Raw genomic sequence first — 13,693 nt, 5'->3', positions numbered from 1 at the left:
GCTCAGCACCGTCCGCTTCCTCCACCCACCCTCCACTCCCTACTTGAGCAGGGTCATGCAGGCAGGCAGGGCCTGGCCCCCCATCTCCATTTTGCCAGCTGAAACCAATTCCATCTCTCCAGTGAGGTGCAGGACCCTCCTCAGAAGACAAGAGCAGATTCCCTAGCCCTTTGCACTTTCCAGAACTGGCCACCTGTCAGCGGATGCACTGGCAGGGACCCCTTCCCTGTCCCATCTACAGAGGTGTCCCTGTTCCTCTGCTGAGCCTAGCCAGCAACCTGGGCCTGTCTCCCTGACTCTCCTCGGGCCCAGAGGCCACGCGCCCACTTGTGGGAGGGACACACAGAAAGACAGGAAAGTGCTGAGAAGGTTCCCACCAGGAGCTGGCAGGCCGTGGGAACACTTCCAGGGGAACACAGAGTGGAGGGGAAATCCTCGAGGGATGAGGCGGGGGCTGGCCACAGTCCTTCCCGAGAGGCGCGAGGAGAGAGCTGCAGGCGTACATCACAGTCCATGTGTCAGACATGCAGGACGTGACTATTTGCAGACGCCACCCTTGGGACAAGGGGCATACGGCAGCCAGAATAATGACCCCCCCAAAGACGTCCACATCCTAATCTTTGGCATCTGTGAATATGTTAGGTCACATGGCCGGGGGAGGGGGGAACCAAGTTTGCTAATCAGCCCAGCTGGAGATGGGGAGATCACCCGGATTATCTGGGGTCCATAAACACCAGGGGCCTTGGAAGTAGGGCAGGAGACAAGAGTCGGTGGCAGAGTGACAAGGTTTGAGAAGGACTTGACCTACTGCTGCTTGGCTTTGAAGGAGCAGGAAGGAGCCCGGAGCCCAGGGATGTGGGCCGCCTCTGGAAGCAGGTGCCGGCGACGTGGCCTCCCCAGGGGCTTTCAGGAGGGCCCCAGCCCTGCAGGCGCGCCTCACCCTGTTCTTTCCTCTCCCGCTGGAGCCTGAGCCTGGGGAGCCCAGAGCGCGGGGCCAGGGCTTCCGGGATCTGGATGCAGCCCCGCTCTGCCTCTAGCTTGCTCTTCCACCTGAGAAGTCATTTTTCCTTATCGGGCACTAGTTTTCCGCTGCCACCCGCGGGCGGCTGAGTCCAGGCCACACGTGGGGATGCTCAAGGGCTGCAGGTGTCCCAAGGTCCGCTTTAGGACTCTGCGTCCCCGCACCCCCCACGCCGTCTATTTCTTTTCCAGCCAAACAGAGGACCAGGGTGGGGACGATGGAAGTGACCCCCGAACACCTAGCAGGGGACGTGGAGAGCAAAGCCCCTCGTAGACAAAGGAGGAGGTGGTGGACGGAGGAGGCTCGCGTTTCCCAGGCCCGCCCGGAGCCGCAGAGCACGGGACTCAGGACAGACCCCGGGAGGCGCTGCCCAGGCCACGGGCGCTCCCGCTCCCGGAGCTCCAGCTCCAGATGGCGGTGGGTGAAGGCAGACGGGTGCCAGCGCCGGCCACCTCCCACCTCCCACCTCCCGGAGCTAGGGAGTAACAGGCGGGGCTTGGGGAACGGGCCTGCGCATACCTGTGCTTGTTGGGAGAATTTTTTTTTAAGATTTTATTTATTTATTAATGAGAAACACAGAGAGAGAGAGAGAGAGAGAGAGAGGCAGAGACACAGGCAGAGGGAGAAGCAGGCTCCATGCAGGGAGCCCAATGCCGGACTGGATCCCGGGTCCCCACAATCAGTCCCTGGGCTGAAGGCGGCGCTAAACCGGTGAGCCACCCGAGCTGCTCCTTGTGGGGAGAATTTAATGAGATGATGCTGAATGCCCAGGACGGAGCCTGGCACACAGCAAGTGCTCCACCAACATCAGCAGATAGTACTTTTATTTATTTATTTTTAACACAAGTCTAATATATTTTAATCAGAGTCTAATCACATGCGGTGTGATATTAGTTTCAGGTGTGCTGACAGTCCCTTTATTAATTGCGTCTCCACTTCCCTCTGTCCCTTGCCTGAGAAGGTGAGAGAGGAATACAGATAACTCCCTCAGTGGGACCTAACGTTTCCAGTGCGCTTTCCAGCTGAGCTCCCATTAGATCCTGATCACAAGGGGCACCTGGGGGGCTCAGTGGTTGAGCGTCGGCCTTCAGCCCAGGGCATGATCCCAGGGTCCTGGAACACATCAATGTGACACATGAGAGTCACACATCGGGCTCCCTGCATGGAGCCTGCTTCTCCCTCTGCCTGTGTCTCTGCCTCTCTGTCTCTCATGAATACATAAATAAAAATTAAAAAATAAAATAAAAAATAAAATAAAATTATGAATACATAAAATAAAAATACGTATTCTCATGAATACATAAATAAATTAAAATTAAAATCCTAATCACAAACCAGTAGGCACGTGGGCCAGAGAACGTTATGTCAATTTGAAGGCCGAGGCCACCAAGGTCCAGAGAGGTGTCTTGGCAAATCATTGGCCAGTGGGACCAGAGCTGGCCTCTGAGCCACACTCAGTGCCCACATGGAGTGTCCCAGAGGGACCAGGGCTCCTCTGAGCACAGGCGGATGGCCGAGGCAGTGGGCTTATCTCACCTGCTCACCTGTTGCCATGCCACGTGTGCGGCTTTTGGCCCAGGACCTGATCCTGGAGTCCTGGGATCGAGTCCCGCATCTGGCTCCCTGCATGGAGCCTGCTTCTCCCTCTGCCTGTGTCTCTGCCTCTCTCTCTCTCTCATTTCTGTGTATTCTCATGAATAAATAAATAAAATCTTGGGGATCACTGGTGGCTCAGCGATTTAGTGCCTGCCTTTGGCCCAGGACCTGATCCTGGAGTCCTGGGATCGAGTCCCGCATCTGGCTCCCTGCATGGAGCCTGCTTCTCCCTCTGCCTGTGTCTCTGCCTCTCTGTCTCTCATGAATACATAAATAAAAATACGTATTCTCATGAATACATAAATAAAAATACGTATTCTCATGAATAAATAAATAAAATCTTGGGGATCACTGGTGGCTCAGCGATTTAGTGCCTGCCTTTGGCCCAGGACCTGATCCTGGAGTCCTGGGATCGAGTCCCGCATCTGGCTCCCTGCATGGAGCCTGCTTCTCCCTCTGCCTGTGTCTCTGCCTCTCTCTCTCTCTCATTTCTGTGTATTCTCATGAATAAATAAATAAAATCTTGGGGATCACTGGTGGCTCAGTGATTTAGTGCCTGCCTTTGGCCCAGGACCTGATCCTGGAGTCCTGGGATCGAGTCCCGCATCTGGCTCCCTGCATGGAGCCTGCTTCTCCCTCTGCCTGTGTCTCTGCCTCTCTCTATGCATCTCTTGTGAATAAATAAATAAAATCTTGGGGATCACTGGTGGCTCAGTGATTTAGTGCCTGCCTTTGGCCCAGGACGTGATCCTGGAGTCCTAGGATCGAGTCCCACATCAGGCTCCCTGCATGGAGCCTGCTTCTCCCTCTGCCTGTGTCTCTGCCTCTCTCTCTCTCTCTCTCTCTCTCTCTCATTTCTGTGTATTCTCATGAATAAATAAATAAAATCTTGGGGATCACTGGTGGCTCAGCGATTTAGTGCCTGCCTTTGGCCCAGGACCTGATCCTGGAGTCCTGGGATCGAGTCCCGCATCTGATTGGTCAAATATACATGTTACTTCACGAATGCAGGCCAATAAATATTCTAGTTAAAATTACCAATGATTTAGTTTTAAACCAAATGGGTTTTGTGAGGACACTGCTGTCCTGGTCAGAAATCTAACACAGTACCTGGCACATAGCAGGTGCTCAATAAAATAAAAATTCCTCTACTCCACACTTTTACCCTCCCCCATCTTCTCCGTATGTGGGGGGTCCTGAGAGCATCTGGACTTCCCAGATGTCAGGCTTCCCTCCTTCCAGAACAAACCTCTACTGCAGAGGAGGGCAGGTGGCACCAAGGGACTGCTCTGAGGGCCACTGAGTGACACAAGGAAAGAATCCAGGACAGCCTGGGTGGCTCAGTGGTTTAGCGCCACCTTCAGCCAGGGCCTGATCCTGGAGACCCAGGACCGAGTCCCACATCGGGCTCCCTGCATGGAGCCTGCTTCTCCCTCTGCCTGTGTCTCTGCCTCTCTCTCTCTCTCTCTCTCTCTCTCTCTCTCTCTCTCTCATTTCTGTGTATTCTCATGAATAAATAAATAAATAATCTTAAAAAAAAAAAAAAGAAAGAAAGAATCCACCGTGAGCCAAGCAAGTCTTCAGTGTCCTGCAGTATACTCCTCCGACTTTTTTAAAATTAGGAATAAGGGGGCATTTGGTTGGCTCAGTGGAGGAGCACGCAACTCTTGATCTCCGGGTGGTGAGTTTAAGCCCCACATTGGTGTAGAGATTACTTATATAAATAAACTTTGCAAATAAATAAACAAATTAATTTAAAAAAAACAAGTCAGGATTAGGCATGTGAAATGAATAGTGATTATTTTACTTCTGTGCCCTGACCAGGTGAGGGAGAACAGAGCCGACAGTCACCCAGTCGGGCCCACTCAGAATGAGGACCAGCATGCAGGTCTGGGTGTGACGCCAGCAGCCCGGGCTCTCTGGGCCACAGACTGGGGTGAGGTGGAGGATGGGGGCAGCCACTGCACCCCTGCACCCCTGTCCCACTGAGGAGACCAGGGAAAGGGTGCCACCCCCTCTCCACAGCTATCTGCTTAATGGAGGTTGGGCCCCAAACAGATGCAACTGAAGCATTTAAAACCACTACTGCGGGGGGCAGCCCGAGTGGCTCAGCGGCTTGGCACCACCTTTGGCTCAGGGCCTGATCCTAGAGACCCACGATCGAGTCCCCATGTCGGGCTCCCTGCATGGAGCCTCCTTCTCCCTCTGCCTGTGTCTCTGCCTCTCTCTGTGCATCTCTTGTGAATAAATAAATAAAATCTTGGGGATCACTGGGTGGCTCAGCGATTTAGTGCCTGCCTTTGGCCCAGGACCTGATCCTGGAGTCCTGGGATCGAGTCCCGCATCTGGCTCCCTGCATGGAGCCTGCTTCTCTCTCTGCCTGTGTCTCTGCCTCTCTCTCTCTGTGTTTCTCATGAATGAATAAAAATATTTTAAAAAATAAAAATAAAACCACTATTGTGTCACTTTTCTCAGACACTTTCCCCCATCAAATCCATTCTTCTGGTCAAGCAGGGATACTTTACCACGAAGGGGGAAGTTGTGGGAAAGTCACTTGAGTAAACCAGAGGAACTCCGCTGTTGACAGCTCCGGAGGGGTTCCTGCCTGACGGACCCCACCGCGGCCCCCCTGCGGTCACACCCGGGCCCCGGGGCCAGGCCTCTCTGCGCCCCGCAGACCCGGCCGGCCGGGTCTCGGCAAGGGCCGCGTTTGCACTCCTCGGCCTGCAGGTGGCGCTGGGCTGGTGCGAAGCAAGCTGTCTGTCATCCAGGGGCGGGGCGGGGCCTCGGAAAAGCTGACTTCTGATTGGTTGGGCTCAGTCTCGCTTTCTTTTCGCATCCAAGAGCAGGTTTTAGGGAGGGGCGAGGGGAAGAGTGCGTGTGTCTGTTTCATGTTATTATTTTTTTTTCTTTACAACTAAAACTGAGTTTCCATCTTCCATACCCTTATAAGACACCTCCTAAATTTACATAATCAGGGAAAATCCTTGGTCAGAACTATTTATAATAAATACATCGTTTATTTATGAGGGAGCTAAGGATTAAGGTTTGCCACTCACGCCTTCCTTTTCCGTGTTTCTTTAGTGTTTCTTGTACGTGTATTAACAATATAATTGTATCTTGGGGATATTTTACTTGCATATTTGACAACTGTTGAGCTTCTACTATCTCCAGGCATCAGGCGGGGTTTTGTGGAGTCAATGGTGAGTTCAACAGACCTGAGCCCTGCCCTCAAGGAGCTCCCAGGCATGATTTAGCAATCACATCTGTCAGATTAAAAAACCCCTTTGTGGCAAAAAAAGGGAAGTGGCTGGTGCTCTGAGAGAGAAGTGTGGAGGGGCAGCTGGGTGGCTCAATCGGTTAAGCGTCTGCCTTCGGCTCAGGTCATGATCTCAGGGTCCTGGGATTGAGCCTGGGGTCAGGTTCCCTGCTCTTTCAGGAGCTGGCTTCCTCTCCATCTGTGCTGTCTCTCAAATGAATAAAATCTTAAAAAGAAAAGAGAGAGAAATGCTGGCCCCTTAACAGGAATGCAATCTATTTAAAAAGAGAGAAGCGTGGAGATTTGAGGAAGGATATGAGTGCAGGCAGGAGAGTCACTCTCCCAAAGAGTAGCATACAGAGGTTTAACTGATCTCATTCTAGAAGACCAATGGGCTGCCTTGTGAAGATGAGGAAGCCAGGGAGGAGGAGTAGCAAGAGATGTGAGGTGATTTGGGAGGTACCCTCTGGCAGCCAGGGTGGACTACCTGGCCTTCTGTCTGGTTGGTGTGGAGGAAAGCCCTGGAAAGTGTGTAACTTCCAGAATATTCTTTTCTTGCTCCAGGTAGAGAGTTATATTCTGGGATTGGATATGATAAAGGGACTATAAACTTTGTCACTGGAGAAGGTAGCTAAAGAAAGACGGGCAAAGCAAGCAAGCAAACGAACAGCACTTGGCCATGAAACAGAGGCCTGGAGTCCAGAACACAGCATTGGCTCCAGAGGGAAGAAGGAGCAGAAAAGGAGGCAGGAAGATTTTAGTCTGAAGATAGATTGCTGGGAGAGTCTGGCCTGGGTGGCTGGCAATGGTGGGACATGACCTAGAGGGTCACAAGCTGCCAGGGCAAAAGAGTTTGTCCTCAGCTGGATACGTACCAGAGGAATTCCCTGCAAAGTATATTGTGTCTTCTTTTTTTCCCTAAAAAGTTGCCAGTTCCTGCACATAGAGGCAGAGACTGAGAACCCTGAGAAGTTCACACGTTGCCGTCCCAGCCACGTACCCTCTAAACTTTCCCCATGCTTTCCCCACCCCACCCACCCAAGCATTTTCTACCTCCTGGTGTGACACGACTGTCAGCAATCTGGCTGCCGCACTAGAATGTAAACTTCCGGAGGGCAGGCACCTGGCTGTTCTTTGCTGTAGCCCTGGGGCCTGGAATATGTCTGGTCCATAGTAGGTACACTATCAATATTTGTTAAGTGATTGAATGGAGCAGATTCTTCTTGGTCTGTAGAGAAGCCTCCTTCAGTCTAAATGTGGGGTGCTAAATGAGTACCTGGCTGGCTCAATTGATTAAGCATCTGCGTTTGGCTCAGGTCATGATCCCAGGGTCCTGGGATTGAGCCCCACGTTGGGCTCCCTGCTCTGTGGAAAGCCTGCTTCTCCCTCTCCCTTTGTCCCTCCCCCTGCTTGTGCTTTCTCTCTCTCTCAAATAAATAAATAAAATCTTTTAAAAAGAAAATAAATGTGGAGTGTGCAGAGCAGGTTTCACCATCAAAGGATAAATTGTTCTGGAAGGCCTCTTTGTCCTGAGAGAAGGCTGGTGCAAGACTCTGGTGTCTCAGGGGCTTGAAAAGTCTGCTTCACCCACTGAAGGGTGTGCAGGTCACTTAGTGGTGGTGGTTGGCGTGGGGGGCGGGTCTATGAGCTGGTCCTCCCCATCCTGTCCTGGTCCTTACCTGGCACTCCTGGAGCAGCCTCTATCCCGGAAGTGGTTCTTCCTGTGATGTGAAGGCTGCAGTAGGAGCAGAGGTTCAGCTCAGCACGCTGAACCCTACACTTTAAGCCCCACCCTCCATCCAGAAAGTAGCCTCTCATGTGTCTGCACAGGGGAGATGAATTGGTGCCCAAGCCCCTGCAGCCCCCACTGGCCCTGGAAGACACACTGGGTGACTTATTCACAGTTCAGGCACAGTTCAGGAGCCCACCCCAAGGCTGAGGCTCTGGAAGGGCAGCCCCCACAGTGTCAAGCGAGCAGTGTACTTAGTGTCAGAGGAAGGAAGGAAAGGCAAGGCTATTGATCATTTGCTATGTGCTGAGCACTATCCCGGGCTTTTAGCATCATCTTTATAACAACCATGTAGGTTGAAATGATCCTTGTTTTATAGATGCAGAGAAAAAGGCGTGACCTGAGGCCACACTCTAGAAAGGAACAGCACAAAGATGCAGATGCAGGCATGTCTGCTCCCCAAAGTCCGTGTCTGTTCCCCTCTATGCTACGGCTGCCCAAGAAAACCAGGCTGGGGGTAGGGAACCCAAGGAAGGTTTCCCCCAGGAACAGGAGTTCACCCAGGCCTCTGAGAGAGGATGGGCCAAGCTCAGAGAAGAGGCACTTGGGAAGAAAGATGGGACAGACAGAGGAGCCTTAGCGAGGGACATGCAGGGGCCAGGCCCACAGGGAGAGAAAAGAGAAGATTCAGGAGGGTAAAGTGAGGCCAGGTCTGGGGAGGTCACGGGGGAACTCCGGGCAACCAGAGGTGCCCCACCAGGCCTGAATGACCTGGGACCAAGTTGGGGCAGAAGGCAGGACTCATGCACAAGAAGACCCTCAAGAGCTGGGCCGGTCACATCCAGGGGCAGGTGAGCTGGAAGGTGGAAACAGGCAGAGTGAAAGTGGAGGCACACGGGCCGCCAGGACTGAGAGTTAGAGTAGGGGTCCGGGAGCCCCCAGATGGCCAGTGGCCACAGGCAAGGCTGTCTTCTCTGGGCAGTGCGAGGACGCCAGATGGTTCAAGCATTGGCTCCCCTCTGGCTCTTGACATGGTCCTTACCATCTCCTCAGCCTTTCTGAGTTTTTCCTACAGATGGAAGCTTCTCGTATCACCTTAAACCACATAGTCAAAAACTGCACTGAAAGGCAATCTTTTACCCATATTCATTAGGAACGGTCTACAGAGCAATTTGGTTCTAATTCAAGTTTCATTTCTAGGCCAGCGCACCCTCTGGGTCACTATACATCAGCCATTTGCTTGCTCTGAATCAGCACCCACTATGCCCTCAGCACTCACTTCTAGCTCCTTCTCCCATGCTTCAGGTTGCTTGGTGTGTCTGGAAGGTCTGTACCTCTCCTGAGTGTTCCCAAATGGGAATATCCATGGTGGTCACCGCCACAGAACAAAACACTCCTTCACGTGAAAAGCACCTCCAGGCAGGCCGGGCTCCTGCGGAATCCCGGGGAGGTGCCCAGACTGCTTTAGGAGAGTGCGCCCAGCTCCAACATGGGGGCGGTGGGCTGGAGGAGGACATTCAGAAAGATGGGCAATGGGCAATGGGAGGTGGGGTTTTTTTTTTAAAATAAAAAGTAACAAAAGGGGTGCCTGCATGGCACAGTGCATGTGGACTCTTGTGCATCTCACTCTTGGTTTCAGCTCAGGTTGTGATCTCAGGGTCGTGAGACGGAGCCCCGGCTCTGCACTCAGAGGGGAGTCTGCTTGAGATTCTCTCTCCCCCACTGCCCCTCCCATTTGTGAGCACACTCTCTCTAATAAATAATAAATAAATAAATAAATCCTTTTCTCATAGATAAATCAATCAATCAATCAATCAACCCTTTTTTTAAAAAGGCAACGAGGGGCACCTGGGTGGCTCAGCGGTTGAACATCTACCTTGGGCTCAGGTCATGATCCCAGGGGTCCCTAGATCGAGTCCCACGGGGAGCCTGCTTCTCCCTCTGCCTGTGTCTCTGCCTCTCTCTGTGTCTCTCACGAACAAATAAATAAAATTTTCTAAAAAACAATAAGCAACAAAATAGCAATACTATTTGTAAACTTTGTTCAGATACTATCCTAGCATTTTATGGGTGTTTTATGGGTCCATCTGTACTTGTTAAATCATCTGCACTTCAGCCACTTGTCATAAGCACTTATTTTAGCCCGAGGGATGTTGCAGAACATAGGATTTCCTGTTGTGAGAAGCCTGAAGGAAAGCTCACCATCCCCGCCCGCGGGGAGCTTCCAGTCCATTGGGGAAGCCGAGGGGACGTGCTAAAAAGCTCCAGGGTTCAAGGTTGGTTGTGTGCGAGGAAGGGAGCCGCAAGCCGCAAGTTTCAGGGGAGCTTCTGGGCTGGGGGTCGCCGACTGCCTGATCGTGAGGACCTCAAGCGGCTCTCTCCATATCCCTCCCGGCTTTGTGCTTCCCTACCCGGCCTCCTCCGCAGGGCCCTCGGCCTGCGGCCTGCACGGGCCCCAGGGCTGTCTGCCGGGAACCCCAGGGCGGCACTTCCTATGCAAATCTTACGTGGCAGCTGATGAGCCAAGCTGCGTGGGCCCCGGAGAGACTGGGGGTGCCAGCTTTTGCCAGCGGTGTCGCCCCCCCCAGTGGCGGTGGCTGGAGGCACCCGGAGCAGGGGACTGGGGACGGTCCCCCCCCTCCCAGCCCCAGGACCCGCAGGCAAGGTCAAGGAGAGGGGAGCCCGCCTGAGGGTCTTGGGCAGAGGGAGCTCGTGGGACCAGAGGAGTCAGATGTAGCCTAACTTTTCCAGAGAAGCTGTAAATCTAGATTTTTTTTCCTGTGAAATCTTCAGATGTTTCATTACATTATTTTAAAAACACCTCGTCTTCAGCCCAGGGTGTGATCCTGGAGACCCAGGATGGAGCCCTATTTCCCGCTCCCTCCATGGAACCTGCTTCTCCCTCTGCCTGTGTCTCTGCCTCTCTTTCCTCTGTGTCTCTCATGAATATATAAATAAAATCTTAAAAAACAAAAACAAAAACAACACCTCTTGGGCCAAATAAAATGACTTTAGGCCATTCTCTGATACATCCTCCAGTTTAGACCCCAAACAGCGAGGAGAGTGTCTGCCTCTTTAGCCCAAAGGATGAGGACGTTGCCCCCTGTGGCATCGTGCTTCTCAAAGTGCGCCTTCCTCCAAGGACAAAGTGGATGAATGAGACTGGGCAGGAGCAAGTGGCTGGTGAGGAGTGAGCCTCACCCTTTCCGGCCCCTGATGCCACGTCCTTGTGATGCCCTGCGCCGGGCCGGCCTGCGTCTGCAGTGCGTGTGGATGGGGAGGCCTCAGCAGGTGAAGCGTGTGTTTTCTCAGTCACCTGCCTTAACCCTGGGCCCAGGGAGGGGAGGAGGCATGGGTCATACCAGGCCTGAGCCCAGTCCTCACCACCCTGGGGCCAGGACCCTGGTTTGGGGTGCCACGTCTTCATCTCCTGTTGGGGGGGCAGGGGGGAAGCTGACACAGATCCCCATCCCCTCCCCTCCCCAGAAGCTCCACGGGGCCTTTGCAACTCGCTCTGCCCTTGTATTTTTAAGGTAAGTCTGCAAACAGATGTATTTGTTTGCTTTGTATGTGTTTTGGGTTGAGTTGATTTTGTTTTGACATGTCGGTTCAAAATAAGAGTGACCCTCTGGAAACTCGACTTGCTAAAGCCATCCAGTCGCTTCAGCTGGAGGGTCTTAATTGGAAACAGCTGGGGTGCACTGCCCCCCCCCCCCACGGGCCTCTGGACTGAAAGACACCTCAGAGGAGGTGTGCTGGCTCTGAGCAGGGTACGTGTGGCTTCAAAGGCAAGAGCCAGTGAAGGGAGGTTTTATCCCAAGAGGAAGGGTTTGCTTCAAAAATAGCTTTTAATATGTGTTTTTTTTTTTTTTTAAATGAAGACACTAAGGGAGCTGACCAGGCGTATTTAAGACCTTACAAGCGTAGGAAACAGTAAAAGAACCCACTGGAACTTATCTGAAAGTAGCCTTGGACAAGCTGAGTGAGCAAGTGAAGGAACCAGTTCAGGTAATAAGAGACACTATGTTTTCTGTTATTTCATCTTTTCCTATCATTTGATTTACCTGTGGTTGAACTCTCCCTCCTTCCCTGGGCACTCTTCTGCACCCCGTGTGTGGTACAGAAGAACACAAGCCTCACCTTGTGTTATTATTGCTTTTTTGCATATCTGCCTTCCCACCTTGGGGAGAGACAACATTGTACATACACGACCAAGTGTGGATGGCAAATTAAGAACTCTATTTTTAATGCAACATGTACCCATTTACCCCTCAGATTTTGCAAGCGACTTAAAAGCAGCAGTGAGGGATGCCTGGCTGGCTCAGCCGGTTCAGCATGCGACCCTTGATCTCAGTCCTGAGTTCAAGCCCCGCACTGAGCGTAGAGCCTACTGAAGAATTACTATAAAAATAAAAATTAAACAAAAAAGCAGCAGAGAGGAGGGGGACCCCTGTGCTTGGCCAGGTTAGTTCAGGTCATTTTCTGGATGACACAGCTCCAGACAGACCTCCCTCTGGTAGGGGGAATAGGGTGGGGAGGGGCCCTTCCCTCTGTAGTTGAGAAAGCCTGGTGATTAGAAACATCCTTGCCGGGCAGCTTGGATGGCTCAGCGGTTAGTGCCGCCTTTGGCCCAGGGTGTGATCCTGGAGACCCGAGATCAGGTCCCACTTCAGGCTCCCTGCATGGAGCCTGCTTCTCCCTCTGCCTGTGTCTCTCCCTCTCTATGTGTCTCTCATGAATAAATAAAATCTAAAAAACAAAACTCCTTGCCAGTTAATGAGCATGCTTTGTAATGTGGCTTAGGCAGAGGGTGGGATGAGTGCTCGCTTAGCCTAAGACCAGGCTACAAAGCTGGCGTAGACTGGCTAGTATGTTCTCATGGCATGTCCTTAAACACCCTGCCCCAAGGTTCAGGGTGATCCCTAGCGGCAGGGCCAGTTGCCTTGATGCATGTCAACACAAGCCTGGAAAGTCCGGCACATCCCTCCATGGGGCTAAGCTTGCCTGGATTCAAGTCCCTGCCACTTGCTACCCCCGTGTCCCTGGGCAAAATGCTTTCCTTGTTCCAGCTGCCTCATCTGTGGATTCTAGTAGTTTTCAGGGAGAGTTGTGGGGATTAGGTCCCCGTGCTTAGAACGGGGTGGGCACAGGTGCATGCCACATACGTGCTGCTCCATGCTAATGTTTCCACCTTCTCTTCTTGCTGGGCTTGGGCGCATGGGGCCCTCATTTGGGGGAAAACAAACTCAGGTGTCTGTGGCATGTATGGGCTGGGTTAGCACTAAGGAGCATGGGAGAAAGGTACACCCAGAGGAGAGGTGTAATTAGGAATTAGAGACACTATCTTAGTTAAGATTATATATCAGCAAATCTGGGTATTTCTCCATTGTGATTTTCAAAGTAGGCAAACCAGGCTCTAGTTAAGTCAACTGATTCCACACTTGACTTCCTTCCCTGAGCCACCTCCCTGCTCCTCCCCCCTCAAGCTTGGAATATTGTCTTCCTTGAAATGTTGCTGAAGCTCTGTCATTTCAGCAGTCTGCCATAGTGGGGAGTCGAGCTGCATCCTAGTCGGGCAGACAGGATCATGTGATCTTGGGCAGCTTACTTGACCTCTGAGCCTGGTTCTCTGAATTGATGATACCTACACCACAGCTTTGTTGAGTGGAAGTCATAAGTGAGATCCACGTAAGTGAACACACCTGGCACACAGCAGGCGTGTGCATGCACTGGTTAACATGCACTGGTTCTCGTCTCTTGAGGGCAAAGCTCTAAGAAGCCCACCTGGTTCTCATCACCCAGTGACATCAGTAAGCCCAATGTTCCATGCATCTTACAGCACAGCTACAATCGATTATATGTGTAATTATATTGCTATTTGTTCTGTTCTAGTATTTTCCTTCATTAACTCCCTCCTAGATGTCTTCAAGAAGCTCTGTTGGCTGGTTTCTCAAGGCAGAGTTCCATTTTCTTTGCATCTCTTCACAGTGCCTGGCCAGTCCTCTCCAGACACGGGGCCTCGGGGCTGACTGTGGGTTCTGAGTTGCTCCAGATCCCTGCGCGAAGTGAGTTCCTGTCTTGGGTGTGC

Source organism: Vulpes lagopus, chromosome 5 (assembly GCF_018345385.1).
Source record: "Vulpes lagopus strain Blue_001 chromosome 5, ASM1834538v1, whole genome shotgun sequence".
In the NCBI taxonomy this organism is placed as follows: Eukaryota; Metazoa; Chordata; class Mammalia; order Carnivora; family Canidae; genus Vulpes; species Vulpes lagopus.
The sequence above is the reverse complement of the archived record's forward strand: the minus strand, read 5'-3'. Positions refer to the sequence as shown.